Below are 19,388 nucleotides of genomic sequence, written 5' to 3' on the forward strand. Positions count from 1 at the left end.
TCGGAGCGGGTACAGGACATTCTAGGGGGGGGGGGGGGGGGTGAACAGCCAGTGGTCGTGGTACACATCGGTACAAACGACATAGGTAAAAAAAAGGGATGTGGTCCTAAAGGCAGAATACAGAGAACGAGGAAGGAAGTTAAGAAATCGGACCACAAAGGTAGTGATCTCAGGATTACTACCGGTGCCACATGCTAATCAGAGTAGAAATGACAGGATATATAGGATGAATACATGGCTGAAGGGATGGTGTCAGGGGGAGGGTTTCAGATTCCTGGGGCATTAGAACCGGTTCTGGGGAGGTGGGACCAGTACAAACTGGATGGGTTAAACCTGGGCAGGACTGGAACTGATGTCCTCTTTGCTAGACCGGTTGGGGAGGGTTTAAATTAAAATGCCAGGGGGGTGGGAACCTACCCAATGAGTCAGAGAAAGAGGGAGCAAGGACAAAAGCAAAAGGTAGAAAAGTGATAGGTGGAGAAACCAAGGACAAAATTCAAACAGGGCAGTAGAGAAAAATATTGGGAGAAAGACAAGCATTGTGAAAAAGACAAACTTAAAGGCTCTGTGCGTTAATGCACAGTGGATTAACTAATCGCACAGATAGATATAAATGGGTATGATATAATTGGGATTACGGAGACATGGCTGCAGGGTTATCAGGGATGCGAACTGAATGTCCCGGGGTTCTCAGTATTTAGGAAGGACAGGAGTAAAAGAAAAGATGGTGGCGTGGCACTGCTGGTTAAAGAGGAAATTAACACAATAGTGAGAAAGGATATTAGCTCTGACAATATGGAATCTGTATGGGTAGAGTTGAGAAATACCAAGGGACAAAAAAACATTAGTGGGTGTCATATATAGACCCCCAAATTGGACTGGTGAGGTTGGGAATGGCATTAAACATGAAATTAGAATTGAATGAAACAAGGGAATATCGGTGATCATGGGTGATTTTAATCTCCACATAGATTGGGCAAATCAAATTAGCCACAATGCCGTAGAGGAGGAATTCCTGGAGTGTATATGAGATGGTTTACTGGACTAATATGTGGAGGAACCAACTAGAGAGCAGGCCATCTTAGACTGGGTACTGTGTAATTAGAAGGGAATTATTGCCAATCTGGCTATGCGAGACCCCTTGGGATGAGCTACCACACAAGCATTTTCTATCAAGATGGAGAGTGAAGTAGTTGATTTGGAGACTAGGGTGCTGAGTCTTAATAAAAGGAACTATGAGGTGTGAATTGGCCTCGATAGATTGTGGAGAGGTACTTAAAGGGATGAGTGGATAGACAATGGCATACATTCAAGGAACGCATGGAGGAACTACAGCAACTGTTCATTCCTGTCTGGCACAAAAGCAAAGGGGGTAAGATGGCCAATCCATGGCTTACAAAGGAAATTAGAAATAGTATCCAATCCAAGGAAGAAGCATACAGATTGGCCAAGAAAAATAATAGGTCTGAGGATTGAGAGCAGTTTAGAATTCAGCAAAGAAGAATGGAGGGATTGATTAAGAAGGGGAAAGTACAGCACGAAAGGGAGCTTGCAGGGAACATAAAGACTGACACAAAGAGTTTCCACAGATATGTGAAGAGAAAGAGATTGGTGAAGAGAAATGTAGGCCGACTGCAGGCAGAAACAGGGAAATGCATAAAAAGGGACAAAGAACTGGCTGAGCTATTAAATACATACTTTGGTTCTGTCTTCAAAATGAGGACACAAATCAGATCCCAGAAATGTTGGAGAATGAAAGGTTTAGTGAGAGGGAAGAACTGAGGGAGATCAACATTAGTAGAGAAATGGTGCTGGGAAAACTGATGGAAAACTGGGAAAATTGAAGGCTCTGGAAATAGTGGACGCATTGGTGGTCTTGTTCCGGGATTCTATAGACTCTGGAACTGTCCCTGCAGATTGGAGGGTAGCCCGCGTCACTCCAATGTTCAAAAAAGGAGGTAGAGAGAAAGCAGGGAATTATAGACCAGTAAGCCGAACATCGGTAGTGGGGAAAATGCTTGAATCCATTATCAGGACTTTATAGCGGAACATTTACAAAGCAGTGGCAGGATCAGTCAGAGTCAGCATGGATTTTTGAAGGGAATTCTTTGAAGAGGTAACCAGTACAGTCGACAAGGGGGAGCCAGTCGACGTGGTATATTTGGACTTTCAGAAGGCGTTTGACAAAGTTCCGCATAAGAGATTATTGTGCAAAATTGAAGCGCATGGGATTGGGGGAAATGTATTGAGGTGCTTAGAAAACTGGTTGGCAGAGAGGAAACAAAGTGTAGGGATTAATGGGTGCTTTTCAAATTGGCAGGCAGTAACCAGTGGGTACCGCAGGGATTGGTGCTGGTACCCCAGATATTCACAATATATATTAATGATTTGGATGAGGGAACAAAATATTACATATCAAAGTTTGCAGATGATGCCAAATTAGGTGGGAGGGTGAATTGTGACGAGGATGTAGGGATCCTACAGCAAGATCTGGATAAGTTGGGCGAGTGGGCAAACCAGTGGCAGATGCAATATAATTTGGATAAGTGTGAGGTTATTCATTTTGGAAACAAAAACAGGAAAGCCGATTACTACTTGAATGGTTGTAAATTGGGAGAGGGGAGTGTGCAGTGGGACCTGGGTGTCCTTGTGCGTAAGCATGCAGGTGCATCAGGCGGTAAAGAAGGCTAATGGTATGTTGGCCTTCATTGCAAGAGGTTTCGAGTATAGAAGCAGGGATGTGTTGCTGCAATTGTACAGTGCATTGGTGAGGCCACGCTTAGAGTATTCTGTGCAGTTTTGGTCTCTTTCTCTGAGGAAGGATGTTCTTGCTCTCGAGGGAGTGCAGCGAAGGTTTACCAGTCTGATTCCAGGGCTGGCGAGACTGTCATATGAGGAGAGATCGACTAGGTTGGGATTGTTCTTGCTGGAATTCAGAAGAATGAGGGGGGATCTCACAGAGACTTATAAAATTCTAACAGGACTAGACAGGGGAGATGCAGTGAAGATGTTCCCAATGATGGGTGTGTCCCCATCAAGTACCAATGCGTGAGGGTGCCGTTTTCTGAACTTCAAGGTGTTCAACTCCATGAACATGCGGTTTGTGTGTGAGCACAATATGCACATTATGCATATCTGCGCCTGATATCCAGGCAGTGTGAACGGCGCCTTCATCCTGGCACACTCCACGGTTCCTGACGCCTTCGAAGCACACTCCAGAGTGAGGGGCTGGTTCCTGTGAAACAAGGATTGTCCACTGCGGTCATGGCTGATGGCGCCTATCCAGAGTCCACAGATTGATGTGGAGGACCATTACAATAACATCCATGCAGCGAACAGGGACATTATCAAGCGGTGCATGGGCATTCTCAAGATGCGGTTCAGGTGTCTGGAGTGCTCTGGTGGGGTCTTCCATCATAGCGCAAGGAGACCTCCCATATCGTCGTGGCCTGTTGCCTCCTTCACAACATCGTCCAGCAGAGGGGTAATATTCTGGCGGAGGGGGATAAACACCAGACCTCGTCCGATGAGGAGGATGCTGAAGAGGGCAAAGATGGGCAGGGCATGGGGCCTGGGTAGCCACAGGAGTCTGCACAACGTGTGTGCCTGGGCTGCCACACACAGAATAATCAAATCATCTCCAGGTTCACTGACTTGGGGGCCTGGCCACTGGCAGCCCTATCTCCCGTCCCACACCGCCCCAAACACCTGTCCTCCTCCCTGCACCTATCATCCCCAACAACAACACCCCTTTGTGCTCCATACCTGCCTCACCACATGGTGCTGTGAACTGAGTACCATTATCGCTCACGAGCTGTTCAAGTCAGCCGAATCCTGCAAATACCTCGTCAAGTCCGCATGTGGTCTGTTCTGTAGTTGTCGATTTCATGATGGCAATGTCCAGCCACTTTGAACGCTGTCAACCATGACCAGAAACTTGTGTCCCTCAACTGGTCATAATCAACATGGATTCTTTGCCATGTAGGCCATTCCAATGGATGCAAAGGTTGTAGTCGAGGTGCATTTCTCAACACAGTGCAGGGTTGGCATAACCCCACCTTCTCCTCTATTTGGGCAACCAATTTGGGCCACCAGAAGTAGCTTCTCATCAACTCTTTCAGGCTAACTACACTGGGATGGCTCTCGTGCAGCTGTTCCAGGATTCTACTTTGTAGACATGGCAGAATGATTACTCGAATACCCTACAATGATACTCCGTTTTGCACTGTCAACTCAAGATGCCTGGTGATTATTTCTGTGCTCCTGTATGAGGGGGGGCTCTTTTAATTATGTCCTAAACCTTCCCCACAGCCAGATTTGTTCAGGTAAATATTTCTACCTGAGAAGACGTTATCAAAACATTTTCCACATGAAACAGATAGAATATGTCATTGAATTGTTCATCATGTTCGTGCTTACAATTTTGGTCTTGTCCTCGTAGCAGCAGTCTAGACAAAGCACCCACATGCTGTTCTGACCTACGATATTTGATTACATAATTGTTTGCCAACAAGATTAACACCCAACATCGTAATTGACTCGCAGCGAACCCAAAATTATTGTTAAGTGATGAAAGTAGGTCAATAAAATAAATTGACAGCAAAATAAATAATGATGGAACCTTCAAATACCAAAAATTATTTGAGTGTTTCTTTTTCAAGTTGAGCAAAATTGGGCTCAACCCCTGCACCTGGTCTTTCTGGGAAACTCTGCAGATCAAAGATACAACTGTTGAAAAAGGAAGCAGTTCAGAGTTAATGCACAATTGTACTAACAAACAATGGTAAGCCTTCCTTTGAAATAGCCTGGTCCTGTCAATCTAGAGGCTTTTAAAAGGCAATGGACCATGAAACTGAATGTAAACAATGCAGTTCAATGCTTTTGAGCTTCTAAGCATGCACAGAGGCTTGAAAATGTTAAAGGGGGATGGAATTAACTATGAAAAAAGTGCTTCCTAAGTTTCCACCACATTAAAGGGAAGACTTTCACTTCATTCTGACAGATCATTGATATTGACATGCTGGGAGAGACATCAAAGCTTTCAAGGCTCCAGAGGGAACACTTCAGATTCTTCTGACAGAACTTTGAACTTCACATGCTGGGAGAAACATCAAACGGTTCCAACATATCAGAAGGAAGACCTTAAACTGAATTTGATATGCTGAAAGACAGTTTAATGATTTTAAAGACTAAAGATGGGACGATCTGCCAAATGACCCCATCCCTGAAAGACCGCAAGCCGGAGCCCCTCCAGCCCAAGCCCCCAGCCCCCCACATCAGCTGAAGGCACCTATTGCCTGTATTTAGAAATCTAACAACTGTATTATCACTAACACCAGGTTTAACCCATCCAATTATGTCAAGCAGCTTAAACCAGCTGTGGATGTAAGTGGAATTGACATTGGGGCTGTGTTGCTTCAGAAGAATGAAACAGGTGTAGAAAAGCCAGTGGGATATTTTTCAGGGTAAAGGACATCCTGCGGCAAGTATAGGGAGGGTACTCAGCCCCGTGCCCCCCCTCGGAATACAAGGTGCCAGGTCTCCGCCTGTCAGGACTTGCACCAATTCATGCTGGTATGACTCCCAGCTATTTGGGGGAGGGGGGTCCCAGGAGGCCACCAAATTGGGCTTCCTATCCAATAATTGCAATCAAATTAATGCAAATTGCGTTAGCATACTATTGCCCATCTGTAGCCTTGAAAATTATTAAACTGTCTTTCAGCATGACAAGTTTCAGTTTAAAGTCGTCCCTCTGATGTGTTGGAGCCCTAAACCAAAATTCCCACCTGTGGACCATTTGTGGGACATGGTCAGACGGCTCCACGAGATGCAAAAATAAATGCCATTTGGAAATTTCCACAACTTACGTCAACAACGGAAGTTCTGAGATTTTTGGGAGCAAGTGGATTTCATCATAGGTTTGTGCTGAACTTTAGTACTGTGGTGGCACCATTAACGGAACTCTTAAAGAAGAATAAGAAATTTAACTGGACAGTGGAATGCCAAACTGTGATTAGAAATCTAAAAACTGTATTAATAATAGCACTGGTTTTAGCCACACCCAATTATAGCAAACAGTTTATACTGGCTGTGGATGAAAGTGGAATTGGCATTGGGGCTGTGTTGCTACAGGAGGATGACATGGGTTTAGAAACGCCTGTGGGATATTTTTCAGGGAGCAATCATCAACAGAAGTATTCTACTATTGAAAAGGAAATGATGAGTTTGGTTTTGGGTTTGTAGCACCTCGAAACTTATGTTCCAGAGACAATTATGTATTCAGACCATAACCCCCTGAGATTTCTGGAAAAACTTTGGGACAGAAACAGCAGATTGTTTCAATGGACAATTACTTAAACCATTGAACTTAACAATTACCCATGCCGTCGGATGAGAAAACTTAATTGTCGATACTCTGTTACTATGATCCCGGACGAGACTATAACAGTGGCTAGGATACTGGATAGAAACCCCAATTTTTTCCTTTAATTTTGTAAGACTGTAAGTAAAGGATATCTAGCTTCAGGAGTGACTTCATGCAAAAATAGTTATATGGTATATTAAAACAAACTTAATTACTAACACAGTATTAAAATATCTTCCGCATCACACAAGAAAATAGTTTACAATTACATATTAAACAATGCGAATCAATACAGTGACACATTAACCTGGATTAGGCAGTGGCATAGTGGTATTGTCACTGGACTAGTTATCCAGAGACCCAGGATAATGAGCTGGAGACCCAGCTTCAGATCCCACCATGGCAGCTGATGGAATTTAAGCTCAATAAAATATCTGGAATTTAAAAAAAAGTCTAATTCTCGTAAAAACCCATCTGGTTCACTAATGTCCTTTAGGGAAGGAAAACTGCCTTCCTTACTTGGTCTAGCCTACATGTGACTCCAGACCCGCAGCAATGTGGTTGCCTCTTAATGGCCTCCTCAAGGGCAATTAGGGATGGGCAATGAATGAACAGCCAGCGACGCTCATGTCCCATGAACTACTCAAACTACAGAACCATCTGAAATCACACTCCACTTTTAAATACAATTAGCACTCAGGTGTACTTGCAGAGATGTCTGGATACACCACTTTGAAGAAGAGAGATCTTTTGAGTTTTTTTTTAAATTAGAGTACCAATTCATTTTTTCCAATTAAGGGACAATTTAGCATGTCCAATCCACCTACCCTGCACATCTTTTGGGTTGTGGGTGTGAAACCCACGTAAACACGGGGAGAATGTGCAAACTCCACACGGGCAGTGACCCAGAGCCGGGATTGAACCTGGGACCTCGGCTCCATGAGACTGCAGTGCTAACCACTGCACCACCATGCTGCCTTTCTTTTGACTTTTTTAACAAAATACCTGACCCTGTCAGAACACTGCAGACCCTCTGGCTGTATTCCATCAGAAGCTGCTTCTCAGCTTGTTTCAGCTTGCCTTCCATCCACGCAACTAACTCTGAACTGTTTGGCAAGAATCTGCTAGTCTGTCTACAGACAGATCTTCAACTGAACTGTATCGAGAGCAGATGCTTGACTTTGTTCACATCTCAATCTAAAACTAAACTGCTTTTCTACAAAATGTCTGGTACTCTAGCTCCTCCTGATTAGTTACATAATCTTACCAAGCTGAAACACTTCACCTATCTACTCCCCAGGGAAACTTCTTAATCCAAACAAAAAATTCTTAGCCCAAGCTTTCAAGATGCTTTAATTGCACCTTTGGCTCTGAAAATGTTTAGTTGTCTTGCAACAAGAATTTTTAAAGTACTACTGCAGCAGTCATAACACATTAACCCAGGATTTTACCCATTATTGCAACAAGACTGGCATATACTTGCTTGGCCTTAACATCTTTCCGCATTATACCAAACTGCACAAAATACTGTTAGGAACTGATAGTCCTACCAAGGATTTGGAATACCCTAGCATTTAACATTGGTTGGGATATTAACACTTGACAAGGGAATCAAAGGTTATAGGGACCGGACAGGAAAGTAGAGTTGAGGCCACAATTAGATCAGTCTTGATCCTACCAAATTGCAGAACAAGCACAATGTGCTGAATGGCCCACTCCAGCTCTTAATTTTTCTGTAGCCATGACAACAGAAAGAGTGCTACAATTGTCTCAGTCCAACGAAAGGTGAAATTGCACCAAAGTTCCAACTAGCGAGCCTTCCCTAAATGAATCTTATCAGGCCATATTGGACCCAGCAATGCCCCCTGTCGTCAAATAACCTGTTAATTCCATCAAGGCTCAGACATGAATCATTTTTAATGAGATAATGAAGTGTAACTGGGCATGTACTAGTGTGCACCTGCAAGGAACCAGTACCTTCAGAAGAGTAGGAAGAGAAAATAACAGAGAGATTGAGGTAGAGGCAAGTGCTAGAAAGAAGAGGGATGGGGAAGAGGATGAAGGGGAAATGGATAGGAAAAACTGATGAGAAGAATCAATTTTTGGTTCTTATGTGGAAATCTTCATTTGAAAATGCAGTACTGAGCCATTCAGCCCTGGAAACTCCCAACTCTGGTCCATTGTCTGCACTGGCTTAGCTGATCTTAACCACGTAGCATTAGAGGCTTTAAAAATTCCCTCAGTATCTCGAGGAGGCTTGTTGGTGATGGTTCCACTCCCAGTAGTAATTCAGTGTCTCTAACTGAAAATCATGTACATGAAAATCATGTCAATCATGAATTTCCCTTAATAAACCCATACTGGCTTTCCCTAATTAACCTGTATATGTCCATATGACTATTGGCTTTGTGCTGAAGGATGGATGCATATAGAGGTTAAACTGATGGGCCTGTAGTTGCTGGGCTTATCTTTACACCCATTTTTTCACAAGCATGTTATGTTTGCAATCCTCCTGTCCTCTGATACCACCCCTGAGACTAAAGAAACAATTACAGCAAGTACTTCCGTTAAGTCCATTCTCACCGCTCGCAGTTTCCTTGGATGCATCTGATCTGCCGCCAGTGCCTTATCAACTTTAAGTGCAGATGTTTATTCCAATTCCCCCTCCTTTTCAAGTTTAAACTATTTTAGGGTCTGAATTACCTCCTCTTTCACCAGGACCTGCACAGCATCTTCTTTCTGTAAAGACAGATGCACATTACTCATTTGATAACTCAGCTAAGCCGCCTGTTTCCATGTGCAAATTCCCTTTCTGGCCCTACACCATCCCTATTCCTCTTTTTACCACCCTCTAACTGTTTATATGCCGAGAGACGATTTTGCGATTCCCTTTTAACTGACAATATATTTTCATATTCTCTCTTTGCTTCTCGGTAGCATAGTGGTTAGCACAATTGCTTCACAGCTCCAGGGTCCCAGGTTCGATTCTCGGCTTGGGTCACTGTCTGTGCGGAGTCTGCACGTTCTCCCCGTGTGTGCATGGGTTTCCTCCGGTTTCCTCCCACTGTCCAAAGATGTGCAGGTTAGGTGGATTGGCCATGCTAAATTGCCCTTAGTGTCCAAAATTGCCCTTAGTGTTGGGTGGGGTTACTGGGTTATGGGGATAGGGTGGGGGTGTGGACTTGGGTAGGGTGCTCTTTCCAAGAGCCGGTGCAGACTTGATGGGCCAAATGGCCTCCTTCTGCACTGTAAATTCTACAATTCTATTCTATAATTATTTGCTTCATCACCTCCCCTCTGTATATTCACCCTGGTTCTCAATTATATTTTCTGCCCAACACCCGTCATAAGTATGCTCTTTCTTCTTTATCTTAATTTCTATCTCTTTTGTCATCCAAGGAACTCTGGATTTGTTTTCCTTACAGTTCCCTTTTGTGGGAATATACCTTGTCTCTACTTGAAGGTTACCCATTGATCAGCTACCATTTTGCCTGCCAGCCTTTGACTCCAATTTATTTGGTCCAGAACTGTTCTTATCAACATGGATAACATGTTTATACGTGTGGTCATTAAAATTGGCTTACCCCCCATTAAATCCTCTTACTCTGGACTGTTCTTTTTCCCTTTTCATAGTCAGCCTAAATCTTATGATACAATGATCACTCTCCCCAAGTTTTTCTCCGACGGACACATGATCTACTTGTCCCACCTCATTTCCAAGAGCCAAGTCCAACTGTGCATCCTTTCTCGTTGGACTAGAAACATACTGCTGAACAACAGTTTCCTAAACACACTCGACGAACCCTCTCTGCCCTTTACACTAACATTATACCAGGCTATTGGGTAATTGAAGTCCCTTATTGTAAGTACTCTATAAATTTTGCCTCTGTAATTTATTTGCAAATTGTTCCTCTACATCCTTCCCACTAGTTCGTAATCTATCGGCTACACCAAACAATGTAATTGCACTTTACTTGTTCCTTAGCTCTCATCAAATAAATTATGTCCTTAATCCATCTGGAACATCCTCTTTCTTCAACACCAAAATGCTCTCCTTAATCAATACTGCCACTTTGCTTCCTTTCCTGAACACCTTGTATCCAGGAGTATTTAACAACCAATACTGGTTTCTTTGAGCCAGGTCTCTGTTTAGCCACAATATTGTATTTCCTGTGTCTGTAACTTCCCAGTCTTAATTACCACACTGTGTGCATTCATGCACATGCACAGTAACACTGACTTAGATGCTATTGCTTTCTCTTTTACTCTGACAGCACCTATTAACTTACTGTTTATTATTCTTGTGCTATCTATCTTTTCCAATATTCTGTGTACTGTGGTACTGCTCTCTGATATTATCTCCTCATTCCCACATCCCTGCCCAGTTAGCGTAAAACCTCCCTGACAGCACTGGAAAAACACCCCACAAGGAACTCAGTTGCAGCTCTATTCAACTGCAACCCGTTCGGCCTGTACAGGTCCCATCTCTCCAAAAGCCAGTCCCAATGTCCCAAGAATCTAAAGCTCTTCCTCCTGCACCACCTTTCCAGCCATGCATTTGTCTGTCTTACCTTCCTGTACTCCTTCTGGAGATTACTACCTGAGAGGTCCTGCTTGCTAACTTTCTAGTTAACCTAAATTATAACTGCCGGATCACATCCATCTTTCTACTTAAGCCCTTATTACCAATGTGAAGCACAACAGCTGGATGTTCACCCTCCCTACCTGCGTGTTCTGAAACCACTCAGTGATATCCTTGACCTTGACACCAGGGAGGCAACACACCACCCTCGATTCACATTTGCGGCTGCAAAACTGCCTATCTGTTTCCCTAACTATCAACTCACTACTGCTCTTGCAGACTTCCTTGTTGCCCTTCTGTACAGCTGAGCCACCCATGGCTGTATGCTCTTAAGTTGTGGGGTGACCACTTCACCAAATATGCTATCCATATAGCCCTTTTCCTCACATGTGCACCGCAGTGACACCGGCTGATGTTCAAGCTTGGAGTCATACCTGGCACAAAGGAAGATAGTTGTGGTTATTGGAGGTCAATAATCTCAGTCCCAGGACATCACTGCAGGAGTTCTTCAGGGCAAGTCCTAGGCCCAACTGTCTTCAGCTGCTTCATCACTTACCTTCCTCCATCATTGAGTTGGAAATGGGAATGTTAGCAGATGCATGTACAATGTTCAGCACCATTTGCGACTCCTCCGACACTGATTTCTATATGCAGCATGACCTGGACAACATTTAGACTTGGATTGATAAGTGGCAGGTAACATTCGCGCCACACAAGTGCCAGGCAATGACCATCTCCAACAAGAGATAATCCAACCATCTCCCCTTGAATACCATTCCCATTGCAAATATCCCACTACCAACATCCTGGTGGTCACCATTGACCATTGAACTGGACAAGCCATGTAACTGCTGTGGTTACAAGAGCAGGTCAGAGGCTGGGGTTTCTGGAGCAAGAAACTCACCTCCTGACTCCCAAAAGCCTGTCCACCATCTTTAAAGTACAAGTCAGGAGTGTGATGGAATAATCTCCATTTGCCTAGAAGAGTGCAGCTCCAACATCACTCAAGAAGCTTGATACCATGCAGCACAAAGCAGCTCGCTTCCTCATCCACTCCCTCCACTACCTACACATAGTGGTAGCAGTAGTTACCATCTACAAGATTCACTGCAGCAACTCACCAAGGCTCCTTCAACAGAACCTTTCAAACCCATGACATCCACACCCTGGAAGGACAAGGGCAGCAGGTGCATGGAACACCACCACCTGCAATTTTCACTCTGAGCCACTCACCATCCGGATTTGGAACTATATCGCCTTCACTGTTGCTGGATCAAAATCCTGGAAATCCCTTCCGAACAGCACTGTGGGTGTTCCTACACCACATGGGCTGCAGTAGTTCAAGAAGGCAGCTCACTACAACCTTCTCAAGAGCAATCAATGATGAGCAATAAAATGGTGGTTCAGCCGGAAACAGCCACATCCTGTGAAAGAATTTTTTTAAAGTTTTGAGACTCAGATCTCAAGCTCATCTAACGTCCTGCACAAATGGCTGTCCAGGACACAGGAAGTGTCTTGGAGCTCTGTTATAATCTGCCTGTTTACCACTGGCTGGGGACTAATGGCAATCCCACAATCCTTTGGGTGTATGAGCTTCCCCAATGAGGGTGGCGGAGAAATCATTAACAGATTCCCTGCATAAATAAAGTTGGCCAGTTTGGAACCAGCTTGAGGGGAGTGAGCAGCAAGGGAGTTGCTGCTGCTGTTGTGTATATGTTATTGTAAATAAATGTTATTTTTTTTTCTATCCTTCAACTCGTGCTGGATTCTTTGTGGCCTTCACAAAAAGCTCCCACATTGCACGGATGTGCACTCATGAAGCTGGAGCAATCGTCCATTATCTTCATTTATCATGTAACATTGCTACTACTAAAAAGAAAAGCTGTGCAACATGAATACACCATACTGCTATTGATAAACCTAACAAGTACTGATAAATCTACCAATATTTAATACATTTTACTAGTTGTAATAAATGTTATTTTAAAATAAATGATAAGATAATACACAACAGCTAATCACTTATTCTTTATTATTAATACGTAATATATTTATCATTTTTAATTTTGTCATTGTTGAGACTCAGTGCCGAACAGCAATACTCACCATCCAATCAACTTACGACTCTCCTGCGATGTCGCATCTTGATTTCTGTTCCAAACTCTAGCAGCAGCAACTAGTCCTATCTCCTCCAAGCTTTTGCCCCAGGTCTCCTCTGAACTCACACCCCAAGTATCCACTGAGCTCTCAGTCGGAGTCTCCTCCATCTCTCGCTAATCTGAAGAGTTTTAACTTCCTCCATAAATATTGGGAAGATCGAAGCTGTGATCTTTGCCCCGGCTCCAGACTTCTTGCCAATAGCTCAGCCCCTCTTCTCATGGTGAGCCAGATGGCTTGCAATTAAGGAGTCTTGCTTAACCAGATGGTGAGCCTGTTATGATGGGTCTCCTACATCACACAGTCTGCAAAATTTCATCCATAGCATTGCTCACCTCCATCCTGAACTCTGCCATCCCTTATACACTCCAGCATCCATTGCTCCATCTTCCAATTTGTTGAAAAATCTGTATTACTACAAACCTGCAAACACATCACTTATCAACCTCATTGACCTATACTGTCTTCCATCCTCCTTAATTTTAAACTTAATTTTATTGTTTTAGGCCTCAAATCCATGTGTTCATTTTTCCACATATAACATTTTCCAGCCTTACAATCCTCTCAAACCCCTGAATCATCCATTCCTTCCACTCTGATCTCTTGTGCCACTTCACCTGCCTTTGTCCCCCTCGTTAAAGCACCCGAGAACTCTCAGAAACGTGCTCTCCTCCTTATAATCTCCCTCCTTGGCCAAGGCTTTGGTCACACCTCCAAACGTTGCCTTCTCTGATTAACATCCCTTTTTGTCACACCTCTGTGAAATTAGAATCATGGCAATGACACATGTACTTCCCTCACCACCTTTGTAGAAACTGAACATCTACCAGAAGAAAATGGGTGCTAATGAGCACCAATTATGGGAAGCAATATGATGGGGACCAAGGAAACAAGACACGCGATCAGGTATCGGTGGGGATAATTTTTAGATGTTTAAACAGGTCGAGAGAGTTGCCAAGTCTCTTGGATGGACTGGAAGCTACTTGTGATGGACACATTGGTATACTGGACACTACTGCTTGCAACCTGGGAGAAATGGACTTTGCACTTGGAGTTTATGTCTGTGCAATTTCACTTGTGCAGCCAGATAACACAGTAGTATGGAATTCTATCAATTAATCTCCGTGCTCCAATTTTAATAGGATCGATTCTGTGATTCTGGAACTTAATGGTGGATGGCCCTACCCAGAATTGATTGGATGTTGGAATGAACCCCATCAATTTTTGAGGACAACAGTATGTAGCTGCAGATGGGAATTCATGTATGGCCAAAAAACATGACTGTGTTGACACTTTCATAAAATAATCAACAGCTAGTATTGAATAAAATGCTACAAGCTGCTGGCAATCTGTTAAAACTATGGTGGATAAAACATATTTAATAATTATCACAGACTTCATGCTACAGACTCAGTGTGTATTCCTGGTAGTGAGGGAGCATTTATTGAGAAAGAAACTGAGCTAAACAACTTGGATTTTCATCCTTCAGGTGGGTAGCAGAAGTCAGGAAAATTCCTGCTTTACCCACCACCTCTAAAGCCAGGACAGCAGACCCAGGAAAAGCTTGGAGCAGCCACAGGGGCAGTTGGATGTGGATTGTATAATAAGCTTTCTCCTATGTTAATAAAAAAGTAATTTCATTCCATACTAATAAAAGTGTCAATCATCATGGCCCTTTAACATACCAATAATATAAATCACAAAGCCTTTGAACCACCTAACTTCTGTAACAAGCATTGTGAAATTGACAGCAGAGATCAGCGAGCTGTCAAACAAACAATATTTCTTCTGGAGTGCAGGTGTTTCAGTACTCTAATAGATGTCCAAGCACTAAACCAAGCCTCATTAATTTTATGAAGGCAAGGATAGGGTGGAAATGGTGATTGAATTTTGCAGTTCAGTGCGAGGTCAGAAGATTGCCCTGATACAGTCTTCAATGCACCAGAAAAATACGGGGAGGAGGCCTGGAACAAAAAATGTTCCGCATATTAACAAAAAGACAGGCGTGGAAAAAATTCATGATTACGTGTTTGGATAACAACATCTTTTATTCCTGGGTCAGATAGCCAGCCCATTCTGTGCTGCACATATGGCAGTGAATGCACTCCACTCCTGCCTCTGAATCATATCAAGCCAGATTCCGGCCATTGCTCATTTGCACTCCCAACTATTAACAGACACAGTGGAATTCATCACAGAACCTTGTTGAGAACCACCAAATTCCAACACGCACAAACAGTAAATGCCATTCTGTGACAAAACATTCCACAGCAATGATCTCAAGTGTTGCTACATATTTAATCATAAGCTCTATGTATATAATCCACTGATTGAATAGGTTATTTTTGATCAAATGGTGAAAATATTGATTCATCCCTTGTTCTCAATGTGGTTAACTATCCCAGCTTTATCAATTCAACCTGGTACGTTTTATAGAAGCAAAATACCATGGATGCTGAAGATCTGGAATAAAAACAAAAAGTGCTCGAAAAACTCAGCATGTCTGGCAGCATCTGTGGAGAGAGAAAATCAAAGACCAGAATTCTCTGGCCATTCATGCCGGTGGAATTCTCTGGTCCTGCCAGTAACCGCACCCCCTCCCGCAGGTTTCCCGACAGTGTGAGTTAGCTTCAACGGGAGTTCCCATTGAATGTAGCAGGAGCAAAGAATCCCGCTGCCAGCGAATGACGTGGTGCCTCCTGCCGCTGAGAAACAAGTGGCTGGGAGGCCGGAGAATCAAACCCATGGTTAACATGAAGAGTCCTCTATTGGAACTTTTTGCTGCTTATCCAACAAAACATTATTTCAAGGTGTAACATTCTGAGAGTTGGTTGCAATGGGAATTTTGGTTGATCTATTATGTGACATCATTGATAAGGTCATATTCTGCTCTCAAAGGGTTTTTTAATGGAGGATTGGATTGGATTTGTTTTATTGTCACATGTACCGAGGTACAGTGAAAAGTATTGTTCTGAGCACAGTCCAGACAGATCATTCCATACGTGAAAAAAAACATAGGACATACATAAATACACAATGAAAATACATAGGCACAGGCAAAGGGGGAACATACGGAAAATAGAGAACAAAAGTAAGAGAACAGCATCACCCTCAGACAGAGCAAAAAAGGTGACAAGTGCGAGAAGGGAGGTAGTCAATGCAGGACTGAGAGTGTTGTACCTTAATGCGTGCAGTATACGGAACAAGGTAAATGAGCTTGTTGCGCACATTGAATTGGCCAGTACGATATTGTGGGCATCACAGAGACATGGCTGCAAGGGGATCAGGGCTGGGTTCTAAATATACAAGGATATGTGTCCTAACGAAAGGACAGGCAGATGGGCAAAGGGGGCGGGGTTGCATTGCTAGGAAGGAATGAAGTTAAATCAATAGCAAGGAGCGATATAGGATCAGAGATATAGAATCTCTGTGGGTAGAGTTGAGGAATCGCAAAGATAGAAAGACCCTGATGGGAGTTATGTACAGGCCCCCCGAGCAGTAGTCAGGATGTGGGACAGAAAATAAATCAGGAGATGGAGAAAGCATGTAAAAAAGGGCAATATCACAATAATCATGGGCGACTTCAATATGCACGTGGACTGGGAAAATCACGTTGGTAGTGGATCCCAAGAAAAGGAATTAGTGGAATGTTTGAGAATTTATTTTTTTTGGAGAAGCTTGCGGTAGAGCCCACTAGGGAACAGGCAATTCTGGATTTGGTGATGTGTAATGAGGCAGACTTGATTAGGGATCTTAAGGTGAAGGAACCCTTAGGGAGCAGTGACCACAATATGATAGAATTTACCCTGCAGTTTGAGAGGGAGAAGCTGGGGTCAGATGTAACAAGTGTTGGGTGGGGTTACTGGGTTATGGGGATAGGGTGGAGGTGTTGACCTTGGGTAGGGTGCTCTTCCCAAGAGCCGGTGCAGACTTGATGGGCCGAATGGCCTCCTGCACTGTAAATTCTATGATAATCTATGATTAATCTAGGACACAGGTTCGGCACAACATCGTGGGCCGAAGGGCCTGTTCTGTGCTGTATTTTTCTATGTTCTATGTTCTATATTGCAATTAAATAAGGGTAACTACAAAGACATGAGGGAGGAGCTAGCCAGAGTTGATGAAAAAGGAGACTAGCAGGGAAGACAGTGGAACAGCAATGGCAGGAGTTTTGGGGGGTTATTCGGCAGGGACAGCAGAAATTCATCCAAAGGAGGAAACATGCTAAGGGGAAGACAAGGCATCCATGGTTGATGAGGGAAGTCAAGGACAGCATAAAAACAAAAGAAAAAGCAGACAGAGTGGTGAGGATTAGTGTGTATCCAGAGGATTGGGAAGCCTTTAAAAGCTAGCAGAGGGCAACTAAAACAAAAGAAAAAGCAGACAAAGTGGTGAGGATTAGTGTGAAACCAGAGGATTGGGAAGCCTTTAAAAGCGAGCAACTAAAAAAGCAATAAGGGGAGAGAAGATGAAATATGAGTGCAAGCTAGCTAGTAATATAAACGAAGATCAGAAGAGTTTTTTTAATAAATAAAAGGAAGAGAGAGGCAAAAATAGACATTGGACCACTGGAAAATGTGGTTGGAGAAGTAATTCTCAGAAACAAAGAGATGGCAGACAAACTGAATAGTTACTTTGCATCAGTCTTCACGGTGGAAGACACCAGTGTGGTGTTAGAACTCCAGGAGAATCAGGTGGCAGAGGTGAGTGCAGTGGCCCTCACTAAGGAGAAGGTTCTGGGGAAGCTGAAAGGTCTGAAGGTGGATAAGTCACCTGAACCGGATGGACTATGCCCCAGGGTTCCAAAAGAGACAGCTGAGGAGATTGTGGAGGCATTGATCGTGATTGTTCAGGAATCACTGGAAGCAGGAAAGGTCCCAGAGGACTGGAAAGTGGCTAATGTAACACCACTGTTTAAGAAGGGAGGGAGGCAGAAGACGGGAAATGATAGGCTGGTTAGCCTGACTTCGGTCATTGGTAAGATTTTAGAGTCTGTTATTAAAGATGAGATCGCAGAGTACATGGAAGTGCATGATAAAATAGGACTGAGTCAGCACAGCTTTCCAAAAGTCTGGCAAATCTGTTAGAGTTCTTTGAGGAGGTAACAAGGGAGTTAGACAAAGGAGAACCAGTGGACATGATTTATTTAGATTTCCAGAAGGCCATTGACAAGGTGCCACATAGGAGATTGTTAAATAAGTTAAGAGCCCTTGGTGTTAAGAGTAAAATCCTGGCATAGATAGAGGATTGGCTGACTGGCTGAAGGCAGAGAGTGGGATAAAGGGGTCTTTTATCAGGATGGCAGCCGGTGACTAGTGCTGTTCCCCAGGGGTCTGTGCTGGGATCACAACTTTTCACAATATACATTAATAATCTGGAAGAAGGAACTGAAGGCACTGTTGCTAAGTTTGCAGATGATACAGTACAAAGATCTGTAGAGGGACAGGTAGTACTGAGGAAGCAGGGGGGCTTTGGACAGGCTAGGAGAGTGGGCAATGAAGTGGCAGATGAAATACAATATGGAAAAGTGAGGAAGGAGGAATTTAGGCATAGGCTATTTTCTAAATGGGGAAATGCTTAGGAAATCAGAAGCAGAAAGGGACTTGGAAGTCCTTGTTCAGGATTCTCTTAAGATTAACGTGCAGGGGCAGCATGGTGGCGCAGTGGTAGCACTGCAGTTTCACGGCGCTAAGGTCCCAGGTTCGATCCCGGCTCTGGGTCACTGTCCGCGTGGAGTTTGCACATTCTCCCGTGTTTGCGTGGGTTTCCCTACAACCCAAAGATGTGCAAAGTAGGTGGATTGAACACGCTAAATTGTCACGCTAAACCCTTCATTGGAAAAAATGAATTGGGTACTATAAATTTATATTTCAAAAAAGATTAATGTGCAGGTTCAGTTGACAGTTGGGAAGGCAAATGCAATTTGAGCATTCATGTCAAGAGGTCTAGAATACAAGACCAGAAATGTACTTCCGAGGCGATATAAGGCTCTGGTCAGACCCCATTTGGAGTATTGTGAGCAGTTTTGGGCCCCGTATCTAAGGAAAGATGTGCTGGCTTTGGAAAGGGTCCAGATGAAATTCACAAGAATGATTCCTGGAATGAACAGCTTGTCGTATGAGGAACAGTTGAGGACTATGGGTCCGTTCTTGTTGGAGTTTAGAAGGATGAAGGGGATCTTATTGAAACTTACAGGATACTGCGAGGCCTGGATAGAGTGGACATGGAGAGGATGTTTCCACTTGTAGGAAAAACTAGAACCAGAGGACACAATCTCAGACTAAA

The sequence above is a fragment of the Scyliorhinus canicula genome, chromosome 19 (assembly GCF_902713615.1).
Source record: "Scyliorhinus canicula chromosome 19, sScyCan1.1, whole genome shotgun sequence".
Classification (NCBI taxonomy): Eukaryota; Metazoa; Chordata; class Chondrichthyes; order Carcharhiniformes; family Scyliorhinidae; genus Scyliorhinus; species Scyliorhinus canicula.